The following is a 23,314-nucleotide window of genomic DNA, read 5'->3' on the forward strand; positions in this document are numbered from 1 at the left end:
TCCAGCCAGCAGTGTCCTGTGGCCTGTGTCCAGCAGCACTGTAGTGTCTGGTTAATTAAGGATTTTTAATTAATGGAATTACACTGAATTACATGAACACAAAGGGGTAGATAACATTTCTTATCTTCACTTAATCAAAACAAAATTATTATTGTTAAGTGGTTAACATTAGCATTTATAGAAATTAAATAGCATTTTACATTAAAATTGATATTGCTTTATTGGGCATGGCATTGCCAGTTACTATTTTTTTTCTCTGGTTTGGTTTGACGTCTGTACTGAAGATGTACGAAAACACACACACACACACACACACACACACACACACACAGTCCTCCTCCAGATGTCAGCTAAGTGGCTGAGGAGCCTCAGGGGACTGATTTTATCAGGGAGCAGTACTGCAGGCGAGGCCAGTCAAATGTCTCTCAAGGAGAGCCAGGCAGGTTTGCAGACTCCCGCATCACTTGCCTTTAATTGGACGGAGAAGAGGATATTGCCCAGCTCTATATTTTCTCTTCCTTTCTACACATAATACACTCTAATTACAGCAATCAGCAGAACCCTGCATTTTATATAAAATTATACAACACGTCTAAGTCTACTTTTACGCTATAGGTTCTAAGTTTGTCTATTTCTGGATGCACCCCCTCCGCAATAATCCAATTCGTACTGTTACATGGCCTATTGCATGAAGGTTAGTTATGGGGAAAAGAGGTAAAAATAAATGGTTAATGCTATATTTTTCCCTGTCTGCTCAGCCTTGACGTCAAATTCTGGGAAAATTAGGGAAGTGAACAAGTCAATTTTGAGTCAAGTTGACTTTTAAATGTCAATGTTAAATTGAAAATATTTTTCAACAGTAATCAATTTGTTTAAGTAGTGTCACATGCTACAGATTCTTAGGTCTAACACTTAAATTCATTTTTGGTTTACTACCATGGATGTAAAAAAAAAATCCACTATTTTAGCCTGATCCACTATTTTAATATATATGCGCAGAGAAATTGATTGTCCCAGTTTCATGTATCTCATTTGAAATTCATGTTATCCTTCCCACTTTGCTGCATTCTGTGATCTCATGGTGTTGGCAAACCGAACCTCTGCATTCTCAGTTAAAAAATAAAATTAAACTGAAAAAAAGAAGGAAAAATGTAGTGTGTATTGTACCTGTGAGGGGTTTTGTCATGCATTGCTGATTTCAATATTGTAAGCTCTTGTGTTAGAGCCTTGCAATCATTTTACCACTTTTTGTGTCAGTTTTTTGCATCCCAACATTTTTTTTTCCACCCCGCTTTTTCAATTCCTTGTGGACCTGACATCAGGGTAAACCTTACTTTTTTTTTTTCTATGTGAGAAGAAGTAATCCATTGAGTGTGTGCACAGCACATGACTGCCTGTGCTTGGCAGCCCGTGAAAAGAAATGGAGGGGATTGATAGCGTTTCTCCAGTGGAGCCACAGAGACTTGCTTTTGAAATGCCTGAACAGAAGACAAGACCTCCCTCAAGGCAAGGCTTATTGAGATATGAATTTGCTGTCACCTACGCTTGAGAACTCTATTGGTCTGATGTTCTGTGTGGCAAAACACCATAAGCCAATCATTTCACACTCTTCTGAGGACCATGAGGACCTGGGCTGGTGACTCATCCCCAGTACGTCTTTTGCAATATCTTTTGGGTGCAGTTTACATAACACAGTGGTCTTTTGATGTTTGCTCTCTTTGTTCATATTAAAAATATCTTATCATATGCTCACCCTTTTACCAATTTTAACAATCATTTTTTTGGAAAAGAGGGGAAGCCCCTTTCAAAAACATCATAGGCCATCTTGTAAGCTTTCCCCTGCAGATATTTTAAAGGTCAGCGCGACTGCTCAAGGTCTCTTTTTAAATATGCTCTGCAACTTTAGGCAGCTATCATAACAAAAGCCTTCCCAATTGCTTTTGAGACATGCTCTATGCCTAAATTCCTATTTGCCCCAAGGTGAAAATTTAATCAGATGCAGCTTCCATATTTCCATTTTCTCTGTTAAACCTCTCTCCAGCATGGGTGGATGGCATCAAAGACAAACCAGTTTGTCAGCTTTGATCGTATCAGCTGAAAAATGCATTTATAGCTGCTACGTGCTAGATTTAGCATTATCACTTGCAAGTGGTTTACTGGTCACACCACTTAACACAGTGGTATGTGTTTTTCTTTGGAATAATCCTTGCTCATGCTAATATTGTTGCCATTTGCTCCTTTTAGCTTGTAAGACTCTAACCCATTAATGTCGTTAATGGTGGATCAGGAGTTAATTGTGCGTGTAGAATGGCCTCTCTTCTTTTGTAAGTTTAACATCAGTGTGAGACACTTGTAAAACAAGCCTCAACAAGAAGCTATTAAGAAATGAAGGCATCACTTATCACACCTGCTCTATATAACAGAATGAAATAAAAGCAAAAGCACTGTGCCTTACACTGTGCTTGTATCTCCTAAGCATTTTATAATTTAGCACTTGTTAATGTCACTGTAATTCCTGCCCAGACTAGAAATTGAACCCTAGAATGTTGTTTGAAGAGAAAGAGTTCTTTCCACTAACCCAGTGTTAGTGCAATTTGTGACGGACCAAAAACAAATCATCAGAGAATGATTAAATCTCCGTTTACAATACAAAAAAATGAAACTCTGTTTATATATAATCCATCAAAATATATTGAGATCTCCTATCAATTCCTTTGGTCCAATCAAACAGCGTATAAAGGTGTATTTTCATGACAGCAAAGAAATTGTTCAGCAGACATTTTTTTGTCAGCATGCGCTTGTCTGAAGCTGCTTTTGAAATGGACAAATTATGCTAATATAACCTACAAATAAATAATTAGGGATGCAAAAATACCTTTTTTTTTAAACCGAGTTCGAGTACAAGTATGTGTATATTTGTACTTGCTGATACAGATAATTATTTAGAATTAAGCAATCGGGAGCATTGTGTAATAGTATAGTTATTAAATAAAATGTTTTCGTTCAAATAAAAAACTTTATTGTTTTTTTGGAACTGTCAATCTTCTATTTAGCATTTTCTCATGTTACACCACCAATAATTCAATCAATAAAGTGTCTAGCTATAAATAAGAAACATGAGATGTAACAAGCTCTGGATATGCATTTGCACAGTGTTGTGTATGTTTGGTAGGACAGTTTCCATTGAATTCCATTGAATGATAACGGCTGTGAAGTTCTGCACTTGGCAGTGTTTATTTAAAAGCAGCAGCCTGATCTACGGCATCAGTCATCAGTCAACATTTCCTGGGAGGAAAATACACTTTGAGTGAAGAAAAATCCACCCCTTTTCGAGGACAGTCAAAACAGTGCGACATACTCACTGCTCTCGAGTTCTCCCTGCAGTCCACTTTGCTTGGGTTGCCATCACTGACTGTGACATAATTCCGGAACGCAGACATTTTGAGTTGTCTTCTCATTAGTGCAGCAACATGCACTAGGCACAAGGTACATGAATGAATATACGAGTAAATGAACATGGTATCGGGCAAACACCCGACACCAGTATCGGTATTAATTCATCTCTAGAAATGATATATATAGTTCAGGGTCGTGGTTGGTCTGGAGCCTACCCGGAATCACTGGGCGCAAGGTAGGATCACACCCTGGAGGGGGCGCCAGTCCTTCACAGGGCGACACATACACTCACACACTCACACCTACGGATACTTTAGAGTCACCAATCCACCTACCAATGGTGTTTTTTGGACCGTGGGAGGAAACCGGAGCACCCGGAGGACACCCACACGGACACAAGGAGAACACACCAAACTTCTCTGTAAGGGTAACTGTAATTGTCTTTAGTAAATACTGTATATTGTGTGTACAAATTGTATGTTGTGTAAAATTTACTGTAACACATTTTATCATGATAATGAGAACATAAATGCATATTTGGACCAAAATTAATCACTGTATCATAGCTCTGTTTTTGCTACAATGCTCAGGTTTCCTGTCTTGCTAATCCTCAAGAATACTCAAGAAAGCTAGAATCCTAGCAGCTCATGTTGGGAGAAAGATCTTAGCAGTCTTTTGAAAAGAAACACAGGCCAAAACTAAACCTATGCAGCTGCCAGTAAAACACGTTCCAGGTCAATCATTTTTTTGTGATCTAGGACAGGACTGACTAAGCCAAGATGCTATGTATAGATCTACATTACCATTCATGCCCTTCATGCACATTGTCAATAAGTGAAGTTACTCAAGGACCATCTTTGTTCATATTTTATAAGTGCTATTCCAAATGATTAAATATTACTAGGCGGCTTAAATTACTGCTTACTGTGCTGACTGAATTCGACATAACCAGCAGTAAGATAGCCTTTCAAAAGTAAGTCTTGTAAGTTAAAGAAAGGCACCTTGCTTATAAAATGCAATCTATAATATTTTGGGATTCATTCATACTCTGAAGTAAATTTTCAGATTTTTTAAAATGATTATTTATGATGTTAGAGGTTTTGTTCCCTGGCTTAAATTTTAACCTGGCCTCGCTTGTCAGTGGTAGCACTGACCATTTTTCATTCTAAGAGTCAGTAGTGTGCTAAGGTTGCACTTTCTGTACCGTACAAAACTTTTGAGCCTGCTCACCCTCTACTGGACTGTAAGTCAGTTACATTAAATGAAATGGGAAAATGTTTAGAACGTCTACATTTTGAACACTACATTATTTTGCAGGAGATAGTTACAACAGGAATTGTATATTATGTCATGTTTCGGCCACAAAATAGAGGCCAGAAGAACAAATTAGAAAACACATTAGGTTCAGGACAAGGAAATCTGACATGGACCTAGCTCTCAGACATTCATATATCTTGCTCCATTCCCAAGACTGCTTCCCTATCTATTAATCTGGCCACAGGTGAGTTAAAATAGAAATGAATGGGTTGAAATTTACTTATTAGATTGATATCAGATTTCTTGTGTTGTTCCTCACACACTAAAAGGAGTACATTTGTAATTACCACAATTTTATGGGCACCATAGTGCTTTTTTTAAAAATATGTACAGCGATGCCAATATTTCTTTGGCCATGATTAAATATGCATTTGTTTATTTGCATTGTTAGATTATAAAGTTTTTATTTTTTTTATTAAAGCATCCAAGTAGATAATATAAGACAGAAATAGTCTTAATAATATTAAAAGCTCCTTGGCATAAAAGGGTTGAATACCATGGCTTCTTACATCACATACAGTTCAGATAAAGCTTTGTTTATTTTTATTTCCACAGTCCACTCTCTTCTCTTACTCTTGGGCCTAGAGGGAGAAGGATACATTTAGCCACTCTTTCACTCACTTGCTGTGCTGGCTGGGCTGGGCTGGGATGACGGTGCTGGACTCTGGTGCAGGGGGGGCCTGACGGAGGGAATTTATGTCAGAGATGTCGGGATGGCTCAAGCTCTGCATGCTCAGCCCCTCACCTTTCATCAACTATGTTGCAATTGATGGCTGTCAGCACCGCGCTGAGACTGCACTTTCAACAACACTGTAGTGGCCAAGGTTAGCCATTCTAATGACATCATCACTGACTTGCCACCACCAAGTCAGCTGGCCATCCCACTGCCCATGATCCTTGTGTGTTTGTGTGTATATGTGCATTCTGAATTGCAGCTGAAATCTGTTTGCTTGTGCAAATACACAAACCCTTGTTGTAGATCAGCATGACCCCATGTGACATATAGATGGTTATACCATGAGGATGACCTTTAAGCTCTGACATGAAAAGAAATCTGCAAGTCATCCCATCTAGATTAATTCACACATATATTGAGTGATATGTCATGTGTATTAGCAGTCAAAGCATAATATATTGTTTGTTAGTCATTAGCATGATATTGGCAATATTGTTAGTGCAGAAGGCTGCAATATGCAAATTACAGATTTAACAAATTGCATATTTCTAATTTGCAGACAAACATTCTGATCAATTCAATCTCAGATATTCAAGATGAGCTTCTGTGTCTATAGGGCATGATGTGCCTAAATTCTCTGGTTGAACTGTATGATTTTATATAAATTTATCTCTTTAACATATATCTATAAACAGAAAAGTCCCTAAAACAGACTTTTTGACAGATGGATTTTGGTCAGTTTGGTCAGATTTAAAGTAAAGTTTACACTAAAACCTTTGCCAAAATACCTCACATTTGCTAAATTCAATATATATAAAATAAATAAATAAACAGTGGAGAGCAGTGTGATTTTTCAGTTATTGATATTGTGTTGATATCATGCCATGAAACACTTGAACAAAACCAGTAACAGGAATGTGTATATGGCCACTATGTAGTTTAATCATGACTTGACGTATACAACATTATTAAACTTTTTGTTGCTATGAATCATTGTCTTCTAAAGTGGGTGTTTAGAGATGGACTCTGATGAAGCGTGTGTGTGTGTGTGTGTGTTTTTGTGTGGTTAATAGCAGTGCTAGGAACCCTGCTAGGCCAGTCTGTTGTGGTGCACCTGTCTTTTAAACGATAATAGTACAGCACCGATGGAGTCGGCCCATTTGGCTTAAGATGCTACCTTCTTTATCTGCCTTGCATTTAATGCCTGTTTCTCAAGCTGGATGTTCCATTTCCTCTCAGTACTTAGGCTGTCTTGTAAGTAGCAGTTAATTTTCCGATTTACTTTTGCCACCTGAGAACATCTACCTTCCGTAATATTATGTAATCATTTCATGACATATACTGCTTTTGTTAAATTTGGCTGCTCACTGGAGTTCATCAGCAGTGTTTCCTCAATTTTTTTGAAAAAAGAAAAACACATATATAGAGTCAGTGAGCATAGCATCTGTTAGCATTCACATGGGCACATGGACTGTATATATATATGCCTCAACATCACTGGTGCCTTCACACATATGCAAATCACAATAATGCACCCCTTTTGCTGATAACAGTCTGGATGGTCATTTATGTTTGTTTTGAAAACTATATATAGTATAGTGTGAAAATGCTTTTATTTTTGCCACATTTTCTTTGCCCATGGACAAATGGTCCATCAGTCCTGCATGTGTCTTTCTGATACTGGAGTGTTTGGCATGACTGAGGCCTGTTTCTCAAGTGAATGCTTGCCATAGAGCACATAATGAACTATGTGTTCTCATATTCAGAAGGGATCCAACATTTACCCAGTGACAAGCTGCTGTTAATCTCTATGTGCAAATGAAAAAACATTGTCCTTTAGGCATGGCTTGTCTGCAGCTTATCAGAACACGGACAATTTACAAACACAAACAGCTATTGCTCTGCCATTGACCTTATTCATATGCCGAGCTGCAGAGTAGTGTCTAATAATGCAATGGAGCCCATGTCAATAAAATAAGGATATGACAGTGTTTAGATGGATGGTGAAAGGGTAAATAAAATTTCACTGAGGGCCATAAAGCTCTAGGCTCATTTTTATGAAGTCATAAAACAAGAGTGGTAAAAGGCCAGTGGAGCAAACACTGAGCGTCAGTGATACATTGCCATATGCATTTGAAATGTATCCTCAAGTATCAATTAGCAAAAGCTACACAATAATCCTAACCTGCATTTGGCTGTTGATCATGCAGCACCTATTAATTAAGAGATTTTGGGCCTAAAGCCTACACACCCATCATTTTCTGTTCCTTTAATCTTGATAGTAGGAGCTAATAACAGCATGCCTGCTGGTAAATATATTCTGATTATAAAATCTCAGTTAAGTAACTGCATATGGAAAGATTTAGACACTACTTTGCACTGGCTTAGGCCATAACCTGCCTCGAGGAACTAAAATTCAGCTTTCCTCCGGGTGCTCCGGTCCAAAAACACATGTTGGTAGGTGGATTGGTGACTCAAAAGTGTCCATAGGTAGGAGTGAATGTGAGTGTGTGTCACCCTGTGAAGAACTGGCGCCCCCCCCAGGGTGGGTTCCTGCCTTGCGCTCAGCAATTCCAGGTAGGCTCTTGACCCACTGCGACCCTGAACTGGATAAGCACTTACAGAAAATGAATGAATAAATGAATAACTAGAAGTTCTGGAGATGAAACTGGGAGTATGAAATCAACAAAATGTAAGATTTACAGTTAATATAGAATATATTTATGTCCCAAAATGATGTACATACCCTTACATACCATATCCTCATCTCTTTTCATGATATTCAACGTTCAGTGGAATGTACTGAATAGGACCATTCATTTTTCCCCCATTAATGAAGCTAGTGCTGCATACAAATGGTAGGGAAACATGCTCTGTGTGCTTTTTTTTTAAATTCTGAACATCATTTAAGTCATTCTCTCAGACCATCAATTGAATTCCTGCTGCTCATTGGGGTCTTGTAACATCTGTTGTGTTGCTGCTTGGAGAAATACCTGAAAATGTTATGCTAATACACGAAGTTACAGATGATAATGACGCTCATAATGAACCAAGTAAGGGACCAATAGCAAATGCTAAGAGCTACCAAACAATTTATTTTGTTGTATTAGGCTATGATTGAACAAAACTCATCAATTCAGTATGAGTTCTCATGATCACATCCTTTAATGCAGTAGACACTTTTTATACTTTTCTTAGACACTTTGTATAATTTGTGAATTCATCTATTGTATGTTACACCTATTGTATAATACATGAAGTGTGCCTACCAAAAGTATAAGCTAGAAGGGTATATAGCCCCCAGTATTTGTCTGTGGGGCAGGGAAACTATTATTTGGACTGCTTGAGGTCCATCTACAATTTTGGGGATTAGCTGAAGGGGAATATGTGATCCAAATCTTATAAATCAGTACTTGACATTTCTATAGTCTTCAAGCAGTTAAACCCTTACAAAAATTTCCCCACACATCAAGTAAAGCCTTATCAAAATAATAGAAGCTATTACTGCAGTAAAGCATAGCACTACTTCCATCTAGTCATTTAATGTATTTTAAAGAAATGTTTATGTCCACAGAATTGGCATTTGACTGTTAGCCCAGTGAATTAAATAAGTTCTCACTAATCTGAATCAGTGGGATGGCACAGTGGCTCAACAGCGAGTGTCGCAGTTCCACATCTCACTGCTGTGATTGGTGTTTTCCCAGTGTCTGCATGGGTTTCCGCCAGTTTCTTCCCACAACCCAAAAGCACAAGCTGTTAGGTTGATTGGCAATTTATTTATGTCCTGTTGTAGACTTAAAAATCAGAGTACCCAACAAAAGAGACAGTCAACTTTTATTGTGTGACAGGAAGCAGGGCTACACACAAAACAATTCATTTTTCAATATATTAATATATTTAATCCATGGTCAACAGAAATACGACGTCTTAGAATATAGAATTAACCAGATACTGCTCTTGAAATGCTCTTCAGAAAGGAAAAAAAAAAACAAGCAAAAATGCAGCTTGGTAATGAATAAGATATTGTCATGAGTGCAGGTTTACTGAGACATACTAGAGTGGATGTACGTGCAAAGATGCTGAACTTTGTACAGAATACATAAACCAGAAAACACCACTACAGAGGGAACAGACAGGCAGAGAACATAACCAATGGTTTTAGTCAGAACACAAGGAGTCAAAAGCCATCCTCTGAATAAAGACATCAGTAAACAGAGTAACTAACATTAAAAAGTAAGAGAGAAAATAACCAAGGGATTGGACTATAAACTAAAAAAGGGGACAGAAATAAGTCTCATACAAAGAAACACAGAACCTAGAGAACCATCAATAAAGGTATTAAACTTTAAACACTAATACTAAGAACCCAAACCTAGAAACATTCAGTGAGAAGAAACTACAATAATATTTAAGCAACCTTAACAAACACAACAGGAAACAGGACAAGGAACCCTGGTAGAAACTCAATAACAAGAGAAACCATAACAAGAAAACAAACCAGAAGATCAAAAAAAAAAAAAAAGCACACAGTACTTCCAGTCAGGAAAATACCATATTAAAGACCATGAATGAAATTAAAACTGGGTTATAAACACTTATTAACATTAAAACCTGGAAAGATCACATGATGGTAAAGTCACATGACAGGAAGGGGTCAAGGAATATCACATGACAGGAAGGGGCATCATAGCTAAGACATAGAAGAGACAGAGACAGCCAAGTGAAAAACAGACAAAGCATTTGGAAAAGCAAAGTAAAAAGAACATACAGTCTACAAAAGAAACAAGACACATATCCTGACAGATATCCACTACTTTTTTCCCCTCATGATATGCTTATAAAGTCTGGCCATGCCATATGGGTAACATGGCCTGGATGCTATGTTATGTAACCAAATGGATCCAGTGTTGAGGTGAGGTGATATTTTATATTTCTGTTATCCTGGATCAAATCCAGATCTTCTCATTTTGTTATGCTTTGAGGCAGTTACTGAACTCCTGAGACACTTGCCTCACTTGCAATATAGTCCTAAAAGAAGGCTGCTTTGACATTTAACCCCATGTTTGAAATTCTTAAAGTATATTTCTCAACTTTCCAAAGCTTCAAACATTTACTCATAAGGTCAGCTATCTGAAGCTGTACAGAGTCTCTAAGTGGGCGGCAGTTTGCAAACAGCTAACAGCTACAAACTTGGACCAGGCTCTCAGTTTGCATTAGTTATTCTAAATTTTATATTCTGTTTTGTGAAATTATTTACAAGAAATATCCTGGTGCCATTTTTCTTCTCTAATATTTATGCCTTATATAGTATACAAAAATTCAAAAATGACTTTATAGAACATGGGGAAAACTTTCAATGTAAGCTGATGTAATACATTTATTGAGTGGTTGTTTTAAATTACTTAACAAAAAAAAAGTAATCAAAAATACTTTTGAACAGGACATACCATTGGCTGTAAGACCATTGCTGTGAGTACTAAAAGGTATTCGTTGCCTTGAGGTCAGGTACTGATATTGAATGATTTATTCTAGATCACAAGCACCACTGCAATTATATATATACATATATATATATGAGTAACCAAACTGTCTCTGTCCAGTATGCTAGGCTCTATCTATCTATCTATCTATCTATCTATCTATCTATCTATCTATCTATCTATCTATCTATCTATCTGCTCATGGCAGAGGCATCTGGATATTTTGAGACAATAGAGAGAACTCGAAACATTGAAAGCACAAAGCAAGTTTAGAATACTGCTCTGTTCCTACTCAGTAGGTGGATAATACTGACTTATTTTTTGTGTTTTGAATCACTTAAGGTGGAAATGTCTCCAAACTCAGGAGACAGCTAACTCCATTACTGAAAGTGCTACAAAACAAAAATTTGAGTTACAAACAAGTTACTGTGGTACTTCAAACAGGGGATAAAAATGTGCAGACACGTACAAACAACAGTCGTTTTTTCCCCCTTAAACTACCAGAGTTTACAACTGCATTTCCCCACAATTGTAGATGTTCCCTTTAAACAGGCATCTGCCTTGTCTTGAATATGGGTGATATGCAGTTTTGACATTAGCATGGCTGCATTCTCCTAAGACACAGGTGATGCTTGGGCCAAGGTTATGAATTGCTCTGGGCAGTAAGAATATAGATGATGGTGTTGTCTTCATCAATTATCTTCACCAAAGTCTTTTTTTTTTTTTTTTTAAATGTGTGTGTTTTCTCTTCCACCTTAAATGGTTCAGCAGTTAGATTTTGGAGTATGTTATTCAAATCTTATGTTTTATCTTAACTACTTTGCAGCAGATGCATTCTGACACCCTAGCTAATGAATCAGGCCTCGGTATCAGAATATTACTGGCTAACTATAACTATGTGAGACAGAGAATCCAAATTAATTTGGTACAGTCATTTGCTTTTATATATTGTATTTTTAAAATTATTATTATTATTATTATTATTATTATACAAATAGAGTCAACAGATGACCTTAACTTAGTGTTAGGTGTTTTTGGTATTTACGTTTTAAATACCTAGGATAACATTGAATTTAATTCTGGTGTCTAATCTCCCTGTGATCCTGTGTCTAAAATTCCTGTGAAATAGCTGCACACATCAGGCATTACTCTGTTTGAAAGTATGTACTGATGCAGGAGGCCTTTTTTTTATCACTTTTCTTACTTATTTATTTATTTTATTATTTTTATTTTCAGTCCATTGCCTAAAATTTTGATTCATGTATAGTAGGGCTGTGACGAATACCACTTTTAAGGTCTTTGGACCTTTGACTGTAATATTTGTCAGTTCAGTAAATATGTGACTGATGCCTGCTTTAAAATTCAGAGACTGCACTAGGGCTCACAGTGTGACTCTGCTTGCCAGCCTCACTCACTTACTCATGAAAACACTGTGCCCTTAGTGGCACATGCTAACCAGAGCTTTATGAAAGAGGTGTAATTTGTGGTATGAAGCTGACAAAATAAACTGTGGCATCACCACCCTTTGTTGTATGTGGGCTATTTAGCATGTTTAGTTGTTTTAGGCTTCATTCATACAAGGACCTTTATGAAGCTGAGCTAGAATATGGGCGGAGTGGTACAGTCTCAGGAAAAAAAAGGTACGGCAGAGGTAAAATATTGGTCACTAAAGTTGCAGTGTAAATGTAACTTTAAAGGTACAACAGTGTTTAAAAGTTCCCTGAAGGTACATTACATTCTCTTCTCTGGAAGGCGAGATACATGTTTGCAATATTTCAGTATAGAACAGTGTCATATAACAAACCATAATAAAAGTCCTGGAGATGAAACGGGGCACATGAAATCAACACAATTTTAATATCTACAATTATAATAAAATAAGGTACAATTATGTTCCCTAATTAAAGGTACAAATAGCTACACTTGAGGGTACCACCACAGTAACATATGTTGTAGTTAACTATCACTAGAGTGTGTACTGCAAAGCGTAATACACATGGATCTACATATTGATCTATCTTTACATTCTCACCAGTTGATATTATGCCTCATATCTCATGTTTATGTACATGGTAATGTCCAGCAGGTTTTGAGCTATTTTCATAGAACTTTAACTGATGAAAGTAGCCCTGTTTCCTGTGTAAAGTTAGGGCATTTATCTGAATATACTTTCTCATCTACAGAACAACATCCCCTCCCCATAATCTTCCAAAACAAATATCATTAATGCAAACAATATTTCAAAATTATTTTACAGTGAAATACCACATTTTTCCTGTTTAGCTCTGGCACTCTTTTTTTGCTCTGACATTAATCCTGCAATAAATCCTGTTTTTCCTTCGGGTCACTGTCTAGAAATATCTCCGATTGTTGCCTGACCCCTGCTCTTCCCATGCTGTGAAGTCTGGTGAATCATGACTGAAACTGGTAAACAGTGGAGCTCTGTACAGCTCTAGGCTTTATAGCCCAACCCTGACCCCAACCCTAAACCATCCCAAACCACCAGTGGAAATACTGCTAACTCACTGGGGAGCGTTTCCCTTTCTAATGATATTGTAACTGCATTAATATGTGTCTTAAATTAACAGGAGATCAGGAAACACACAAACAGTAATCTATAATAATAAGGCTGAGCGTCCTTTCTTCATTTGATGATAATTGCCTATTTACATCTGCATTTATCAAGGTTTTTGTTGATGAATATATATTTGGTAATACTTTAAACTAAGGGTACGTTAATGGATTTTATAAAATCCTAAAAGTATGCTAGATAATGCTAGTTCTCATTTATTATTGTTACTTAACCATTTAGTAAGCCTTATTACTGTCTTGAATTATGTACCCTTGTTGTAAATTGTTGCCTAATATTTCAAATTCAAATAAATAAATAAATATATAAACATTCTTGAGCTTTGGAGTGTGGAGCTTCTGAGAGATCACAAACAGGAGGTTGTACATGTTTCCTTAAACACATTCAGCCTGATGTTTTGGTGAAAGCTCATCAAGAATAGATCTTCCTTCTTCCCCCATAGCTTGTGTCTAAAATTGAATCACTCTCTACCAAACTGTGGCCATGACATTAAAGCCACAATGGTTAGGACTCCCCCAGGGCCACCACAGAGCAGGTATTTTTGTGGGGGTTGAGCACTCTCAGCACTACTGTGACACTGATGTGGTGGTGGCATGTGTGTGCAGCTTGCACTAGTTTGAGTAGATTAGACAGCTGGAGTTTTTAAACACCACCGTCCACTCTATTATCCATACCTATCTTATAGGTCCACACTGTAGGTACAAAGTCAGATACACTAAATTATGAATGCAGATTTTGTCTAGTCATGAAACAGTGGATAAACCCTGCACCGTCTCACAAATAATTGAGAGGAATGAGAGATTGCAACTTCACTCTACATGTGTTTTGGCGATTGGGAGAAAGCATATGACCATGTTTTCTGATATATTCTGTAGGGGTGCTCAGTGAGTATGAGGTGTCAGTGTTGTTGAAGTGAGCCATTCAGTCTGTATACTCTCAGAGTTTGAGTTGGGTTCACATTCTCAGTAGTGAGTCAGGCATGTGGGTGTTGGACTACATCAGGGTTGTGCCTTGTCTTCACTCCTGTTCCTTGTAATCATGCACAGGGTGTCAAGGGGTAGCCTGGGACAAGAGAGTTTCTGTAGGGTGCTCGAGAGTTGCAATCCCTGCTATATGCAGATGATGTCTTTCTGGGTTCTTTTTATGGAGGGCTCTGGCATGCATTTGGCTGGCCTGCAGCAGTGAGTATGAGGATGAGCACCTCCAAGTCTGAGGCCATGGTTTTCTCTCAGATAAAATATGGTATGTTTCAGGTAGGGAGGCAAAGGCTTATCCCAAGTGAAGTATGTTGGGACCTTGTTCATGAATGATGGCAAGAGGGACTGTGAGATTGACTGTAGGTTCAGTGTCTGAAGTAATATTACCGCTGTACTTGACCATAGTGGCAGAGGGGGAGCTGAGCCATAAGCAAAGCACTCAGTTTACCCCACCCTCACATGTCATTGTGAGCTTTGAGTAATGATTAAAAGAAGAACATTTCAGATGCAAGTGGCTGAAATTATTTTTCCCTGGTGGGTTGGCATACTCTGGCATACGTTCTGTGATCAGAACAATCCAGGAGAAATTTGGAGTAGAGCTCATTCTCCTGCTCCTTCCCATTAAGAGGAGCCAGTTGAGGTCATTTGGGCATTTGATAAAGATCCCCCTTGGACACCTCCCACTAGAGGTATATAAGGCATGGCCAAATGTAATAAGACCCTGGGGGAGACCCAGGAAATGCCAAAGGGGTATTTTATCTCCTGGTTGACCTGGGATGGCCTGGAGATCCCCCAAGAGGAGCTGGTGGAAGTTGTGGGGGACAACATTAAGCCTTGGTTTGTTACTTGCCCTGTTGCCACTGCAACCCTGAAATGGAAAATTTCAGTTGTTGATGATGATGTCTTACAATTTTACTAAAGGAATTTAGAAGGGCTATTACTGATCTAGTGTGTTTACACAACAAGGAATCAAACCTCAGTCTGCTGTGTAGAAGACAGTGATATTACTCACTACAGTGCACTACCAAGTTTTTTGTATGTTTTGCACAATTGCTGAATAATGCTACAAATAGCCTCAGTTGTGTGCTGCCATATATTTTGTGCTAGAGGCAAACCTGATAAATGTCAATAAACCACAGCTCATTTGATGGTTTTTACCTGAATGTGGGAGATATGTGAGGTCAGTAACATCTTGAGTCATATTTCAGAATGATGCTGATGCTGATAGAAGTAAGCTATTGTCATCAGAATCCCTGCTGATGGTATTTATGAGATGGATGTCAGATGTTGTTTCAGTCTGTCAGATTTGTGCACTTTCTCTCAGATACATTTCCTCCGGGATATATCAAGCATAATCTGCGCTAGCAGCTGCTCTACTGACTGACGCATCGAATGCTGCATCATTGAAAATGATTGGAATAGGTGTAAAGCAGGCAATTTCTCTGTAGTGTCAATATAATATTAGTGTTTACTGAAATAATAATATGTCATACAGGACTTATTTCCTTTGCAGTAGGCTGGACTGCGTGATGACTTACAATTGCTGAAATAACAGAGAAATTGATGTTGTCATATATTGCAGTTTGTGCTTTCTTTCTTGGGAAGAATGTCCTGGTTTCCTTACACCACTCTGTGCCCACATTACACAAGATGCTTTTCATATCCTTTGTTTCATAACATCACTTTCATATGATATGGAATAACAGGATCAAATCCAAGATGTAGGTTGTCCACACTAAATATAGTTTGCGTAGGCTGCATCCTTATTGATGGGAGGAAATAAGATTTCCTTTGGATTTACTGCATATGAAATGAAGTGCAGAATTAGAGTCAGCTCTTGAACAGATGTTTGGTTATGTCTAAACAAGCACTATGCACAATTGGGATACATGTTGAAAATAATCTTTTGCTGCAGTTGCATTTATTTTCTTGTTTTCATTAATCTTTTCATTCATTAATATTTTTATTAACATTTATTTCCAGGATGCATGACCTCCTTTTAACCTGGTGTAGTGGTGATGGCAATAGAAAGCTTACTGTTGTCAGTAAAAATTCATTTTAGATTGGAAACAAAATGGAAATGCTACAAAAACCCCAAAGCTAGAATGCCTAGTCCTGACCAAGCATGGGTTGAGGCTTGCATATGTCAGAAATTAATTAGTTTAGAGTAAACAGTTTAAACTAGAGTACAATACTGATTATTTTAAGCTTAAACTATGAAGTGCATAGATTAAAAACTGACTTTTAAACTTAAGTTTTAAAGAAACTTAGGAATTAATTTGTTTGTTCGCTCTGTCGTGCATTCATTGTCTGTAAGTGCTTATATGGTTCACGGTTGCAGTGGGTCCATAACCTACCTGGAATCACTGGGCGCAACTTAGGAAGCACACACAGAGACACACACATTTGCCTATAACACTGATTAAAATGACAATATAGTATTCTTGTCAAAGAAATAAATACAGTGATGATATTTCTGTATATTAATATACGTGCAACATTAATGAATGAAGATCGTTCATAATGACAGGACATAATTAATATTCTTTCTACTTCGACTCATGGCACATGGTCAGATGTTTTTGTTGCATAATGTTTATTTCATACTCCATTTAAATCTTTTCATCCCCTGACTTGGATGTGATTACTCTGGATTCATCAGAGTGACTCAGCCTTCGCCTGTTAATCCTGATTTCCCATCCCTATTCATACAGTGTATATTCATGTCCTACTCTTTGAACCTATTTACAATATGCTGCATATATACAGTGTAATGTAAAAGAAGCATTGTCTATCTTACATTGAATTAAACATAAACTATGTTCTGTGTCTTGCAATTTGTGGACAATCTCAATCAAAAAATAAAAAAGCGCTAATGTTTAACTGAAATACTATTACGAATTTAAGTATGCTCACATCGCTTTGTATTGTGTTGAACAAAATAGATTTCTTAAAATGGCAACAAGAGTAAGTAACAAGAGGTCAAGCATGCCTTTGTGTATTCAGATGAAAAATATATATATGTATAGGTCTTCTGAAATTCGGGGCATTTGCTTTGCAACAGTAATATTAATATACACTAATATTCATTATATATATATATGAGTGATGTTTGCAGTATATCAGAGTTACACTAAACAATGAAATTAACATTATATTTTGGGTTAGTAAAAAATAAATTTAAACATATAAATTCTATAAAAATAGCAACAAAAAAAACCCCCACAAAAGATTATATTATGAGAGTATATATTATGTACTAGTGCAAATGACAATCAACTATAATATATTGTGTATATAGTGTTCAAGATTCAGGCCAGTGTGTGTGTGTGCGTGTGTGCTTGCATTGAAACTAACCACACTGTTGGACAGGTGTGTGTGTCCGTGCTATTCACGTCTGATAGCCTGTGCATTTAAGCTCTTTCTGAGTCTTTTCAGTCATTCTTCATTTTGCTCATATGCCCTCCCTAATGCTAGTGTGAAGAGGCTGTGTTGGGGTTGGTTGAGTCTTTAATGATGTTGTGTGCTCTTCTGATGACCCTGGTATGGTAAATGACCTTCAATGATAGAAAGGCAACTCCTGTTATGATTCTAACAGTTTTTACCAGCTTCTGGAGGGCCTTGCAGTCCTGAGCAAAACAGTACCCAAACCAGACTATAATGCCACTTTTGAGCATGCTGTCGCTGGCACCCCCGTAGAAGTTGCTAAACTTTTAGTTAGCACGCCAAGTGTATTTGATCAGCCTTTTTAGGAAGTACATACATTGATGTGAATTATTCAAATGGTCAGATGACCTTGCTTATGTGGATGTTGATTATTGTCCTGGCAACATGCCACCAGATTTGCCACTTTCTTTCTCATCACCTCCAGTGATAATTACAATGACTGTAGTATCATAAGCGATACTGATTATACTAGTCTTGGAAGCAACGCACTCCTATGTGAAAAGTGTAGAGAATAGGACACAGCACACAGCCCACATAACTCATGTAAAGCTTATCTGAAAGAAGCACTCCAACAACACAATTATCAGTGAGTAAGTGCAAACCAACGGGGTCAGCAGTCTTCAGTTTTAGCTCAAAAGAAAGAGGACCGTGAGAGCCATGGCTCTTTCACACTTTTTAATTGGCCCAAAGTGACTGTGTGATCTAGGTGTTTTATAAAAATAAAAATAAAAAACTTCAAAGGTACACTGCAGCTAGGTATGAGGGGCAGATAATTGCAGTTCTCTAACTCTGTCAGGGAGAGGTGGCTTATGCCATACATTTGTCATCATGTCCTACAGTTTTTGAGTAAGTTCTTAAATTTTTTGCTTCCAATCCAAACTGCTGTATTTATTTATTTATTTATTTATTTTTTGCCTATTACTCTGGAGGTTGCTGGGAGCATTATACATATAAACATATTTTAGGTGCCATTTTTCTTAGGAAGATTGCTTCTATACAGCAGCAAACATATTTGCTACAATAACAGAAAAAAAATGATGAGATCAATCATTGGGATATTAATAAATTTAATGTTATAATATTAATGTACATTAATGGGTACAAGCCCTGGCAATGTGCCTGTATGTTAGGAATTTAGTATGTTCTCCCCGTGTCTGGAGGGGTTTCCTCTGGGTGCTCCGGTTTCTTCCCATAGTCACACAAGTTGGTAAGTGGATTGGCTATTCAGAAGTGTACATAGTATGAGTGTGTGTTACCCTTTGATGGACTGGTGTCCCACCCAGGGCGTGTTCCTGCCTTGTACCCACTGATTGTGGGTATGCTCTGGACCCACAGACCCATGACCCTGAATCTCATTTAGTAGACCCTCTTATCCAGAGAGACTCACAAAAGTGCTTAGTGTTCAAACAGAAAGTTTATCCCAGCTAGTACAAATAGGTTCAAATCTCCTCTTGAGCTCAGACACTGCCAGGACAAGGGCCAGTGCTGATACCTAGAAACAACAAAACATAGTAAGTGCAATACACAGCATCTAGTCGGAAAACATCAAACCCCATGATCTTTCCAGTGGTGAAATCTTATTTATACAGCATATTTTTGCACATACAAATTTTAAATTAAAGGTAAGGTAAATGTAATTAATTTGGTGAGTTTAAACACTGTAATACTATCAGCCTTAAAATATAGAGTGAGAACAATAATTCTTTTGCTGAAACTATTTTCTGTACTGTTCCTGATTCTGAAATTTAATAGTTTGACTGACTTAGAACTGTCTTTACACCTCACACACGTTCTATCATAAAACACATTGCATATGCACAAGTGACACTTGGTTAGTCCAAAGTGACATTCTTGAAATATCACGATTTTAATCTCTAAATCAGTGGTTCCCAAAGTGAGGGTCTATTGCAGGGGGGGAGCGGCAAGGCAAATGAGATATACAGGTTTAAGCACTGCTAGCAAAAGTTGGACAAGTTTGTGAGAGCTAAACGTGACAATATTTTAGAATCATTTTTTAGGAGAAAGAGAACACTTTGCATATGCAAGTGTCTAGATTTGGTCTACCAATCTTTATATTTAAATAAATAAATAACTTAAACAAAATACTCTTAGATGCTGACCTTTGAATAAATTAATATTTTATATTTACATTTAAACTCTACACAAAAACATCTAAGACAGACAAAGATTATCTTGTCTTTTCAGCTTAATCAGTTTCTGTTTCTCACATATAGATAATTAAAAAATGAATGAATATTTCTGCATTTGTGCAACAATTTTAGATTCAGTAACCATGCAGATCCAGTTTTTTCTACGTGGCCTACGACATCTTTGCTTGATTTTTGAAGTGTAATAAAATGATACATTCATCGATAAGATACATAGTAGCCTGTGATCAAATTTGTGATATATTTACTATCCAAAACCACCAGTGAACTTACCCATGTCTTCTGGGTTATATAGAATGTTTCTGATGGTAAAATACTACCAAAATAATTTTCATTTTTGGACTAAACATAAAAACAACAGCCTTCAGATCCAGTCAAATTCATTTACCAGTCAAGCGCTAGTATGTCTGAAAATCCTCTTGATGACTTTGAGAGGCAGCATCTGAAATATCCACTGAAAAGATAATGTGAACAAATCCTCTCAAATGAAAATTTGTCACTGTGCTGTCTCTGTGGTGGTACCCTCAAGGGTACCTTATTATATTATAATTGTAGATTTTAAAATTGTGTTGATTTAATATGCTCCATTTAATCTCCAGAACTTATATTATGTTTTTATTTGACACAGTTCTATAATGAAAACTTAATATTCACCTATCCTTCCGGAGAAGAGAATTTAATGTACCTACAGGGAAAACAAATGGATTTTTAAACACTGTTGTACCTTTAAAGGTACCTTTTAGTGACTAATAATGTACCTCTACCATACCTTGTTTCCTGAGAGTGTAGGGGCTATTTTTTCCACCCATAATATTTGTATGGACAAGTCCGTACCATTGATATGCAAACCTGCACTCATGCACATACGGTATTAAGAAAACACTTGTGTTTGCCAGGTAGGAAGGTTTCTTTTCACCTTTGTGAACAGTCTTTATTGGCTTTTAAACAGGCTCAGTAGGCAACTGTAGCTTGGCAGGTTGAAGCTACACAGTAGGAACCAGAGGCGTAGCCTGGAATTGATTTTTGAGTAGGCTGCAGCAGAAGTGGGTGGGCAAGATTTTGTGAGTTCATATGGGATACGCTCAGTAGCAGACAGTCTAACAAGACACAGTGCATTCAGTCCAGCATGGAAAAAGTCCTGGAGCATCTACACAGACCTTGAAAATGCTACCCGTTGGAATGTTGATGATTTTAGTTTGTCCTCTAATATATAAATTACTAGAATCTGTCACTAGCACCTCTTTTGGGTTTTTGGCCTTGGGTCTTCACATACTTCCACAGAATCATCTAAACATCAGATTTTTAAAAATACATTCCATTGCACTTTTTTGTATCTATTTTTAAAACTGATTAATAAACACTCAATTGCATTTTTACATATTTTGTAGCTGTTTTACTAAAATACATTTGGAAAACATGTAGAACATTAAGTCTTACGATGTAAAGATGTATTCATAAATGTAAAATATTTTTTTTGCAGTTGAGCTCTGCAAAAATATATAATTGTTTTGCCTTATTTATAGCATAATTATGCAAGTGAATACAACACCTGAACAAACGTACACCCCTTATTGGGTTAAGCTATTTCAGACACATGTAATGTAGACATATTTTTATTTAAAAAACAAAAAACATACACGTTACTACCTTGTTGGAGCTGTTTTATTCAACAATAAGTCCTGTTATTGTGAAGGGGATATATCTTGAAGCAACAGCAGCCCTGGCAAAGAACAGGCAGGACTGCTGAGTGCTGAAGCATGTGGCATATAAAAAAAACTATTTATTTATTTATTTATTTAGTTTTATTTTTATTCGTTTTTTATTTTTTTTGTGGATTTCCATGGACAAAAGGCTGGGCCAAATGTTGGCTGGAGTGATTAATCTCAACATTGGGAGGGACACACAAAACACTTCTCTAGGCCACCCTGAATAGAAAAAATAAGTAATAATAACAATGGCATGGTGGCGTAGCAGGTAGTGTTGCAGTCACACAAAGGTTTAAGGCACCAGATTTAAAAAGTTATTTATCTATTTATTTCGTATGTGTTTATTTGCTAAAAACCAAGCAAACAAACAAACAACAAATAACGCCCAACATTAGAATAAAAACAAATACCACTATTCTAGTGTGATAGTGTGATAGTGTGAAATTCTGTGTGTGAATGTGTTGGTTGAACACTTTTTTCAAATCTCTCCTTCTGGCAGTCCGTATTATTATATCATCCAATACCTAGTTTTAGCGGTTAATAAATAATGTGTGCTGTTGATTTAACAAATTCATGCAAATCAAGGAGAATCTGAGCAAAATGTTCTTCAAACTAACTCACACCTCCTATTTCATAGAAAAAAATATATATACAGTGGAACCTCTACTTACGAACGCCTATACTAACGAACTTTCCAAGATACGAACCGGGCATTTGAATATTTTTTGCCTCCACCAACGAACCACGACTCTAGAAACGAACCCAAGCCTCTGCCGAACCAGCGGCTGGAAATGGCCACTGACCCCAATAGGTGAGTCTCCCAGCGCGCCAAGACTTGAGTGAGATTTTAAGATTAGCAAATTGTAGTTTTAGTGTAAATTGCAGACATCGAAATTCGTGCTAAGTTAAGCCGTATCTACGCTTTGTCTCCCCACATTCACCCACCTACTCTCCGTTATTCCACCCACCCCCCACCTCCCGTCATACAGTCAGTGCCTGTGTTACTCCTCCAGCCAGTCGTCACGTCGTCAAGGTAGCGATGTGTAACCACTTACAACTTTATTATTTCTTTTTTTTGCTGTTACCACTGTATTTCTCTTTTATTTTTATTTTTATTTTTTTTATTTTATTTTAGAGTTTTGTAAACTGGAACGCATTAATTGCTTTTCAATTATTTTAAATGGGGAAAATTGACTCGAGAAACAAACTTTTCTACTTACGAACCGGGTCACGGAACAGATCAAGTTCGTAAGTAGAGGTTCCACTGTATATATTTATTTATTTTATATTTTTTGTTTTTCGTGTTTACTGTGATTATATATAAGTTTATACAAGCACCACGCTTAGTGAGAAGGCATTAGTTTAAATATATAATTATCTTAGTTGTAGTGATTGACTGATATATCAGCCGGCCGATTAGTCAGATGATTTTTTTTGGCATTTTTTATATAATCGGCATTGGCCGATATATTAGCTCAAGAGGCCGATATTCACACAATGCACACAGGCAATGCTGTGGGCAGCTCCGTCATTCTGGCTGTTAGAGCGCCCCTTGTG

The 23,314-nt window shown here is 37.1% G+C and overlaps 1 protein-coding gene across 2 annotated transcripts in view; it reads left to right on the top strand.

The window, feature by feature from the left end:
* The window catches only part of il1rapl2 (interleukin 1 receptor accessory protein-like 2), a 414,378-nt gene that overhangs the window by 117,566 nt on the left and 273,498 nt on the right, over positions 1 to 23,314 (top strand). The window contains exon 1 of one of the 2 annotated variants that reach the window (XM_066649031.1): positions 10,058 to 10,301. The exons of the other annotated variant lie outside the window; for it this stretch is intronic. The gene's annotated coding sequence lies outside the window, so the exon portion shown is untranslated. Of the gene's footprint in view, positions 1 to 10,057; positions 10,302 to 23,314 lie in introns of those variants that run through there. 2 annotated transcript variants of the gene reach the window in all.

The sequence above is a fragment of the Hoplias malabaricus genome, chromosome 17 (assembly GCF_029633855.1).
Source record: "Hoplias malabaricus isolate fHopMal1 chromosome 17, fHopMal1.hap1, whole genome shotgun sequence".
NCBI lineage: Eukaryota > Metazoa > Chordata > Actinopteri > Characiformes > Erythrinidae > Hoplias > Hoplias malabaricus.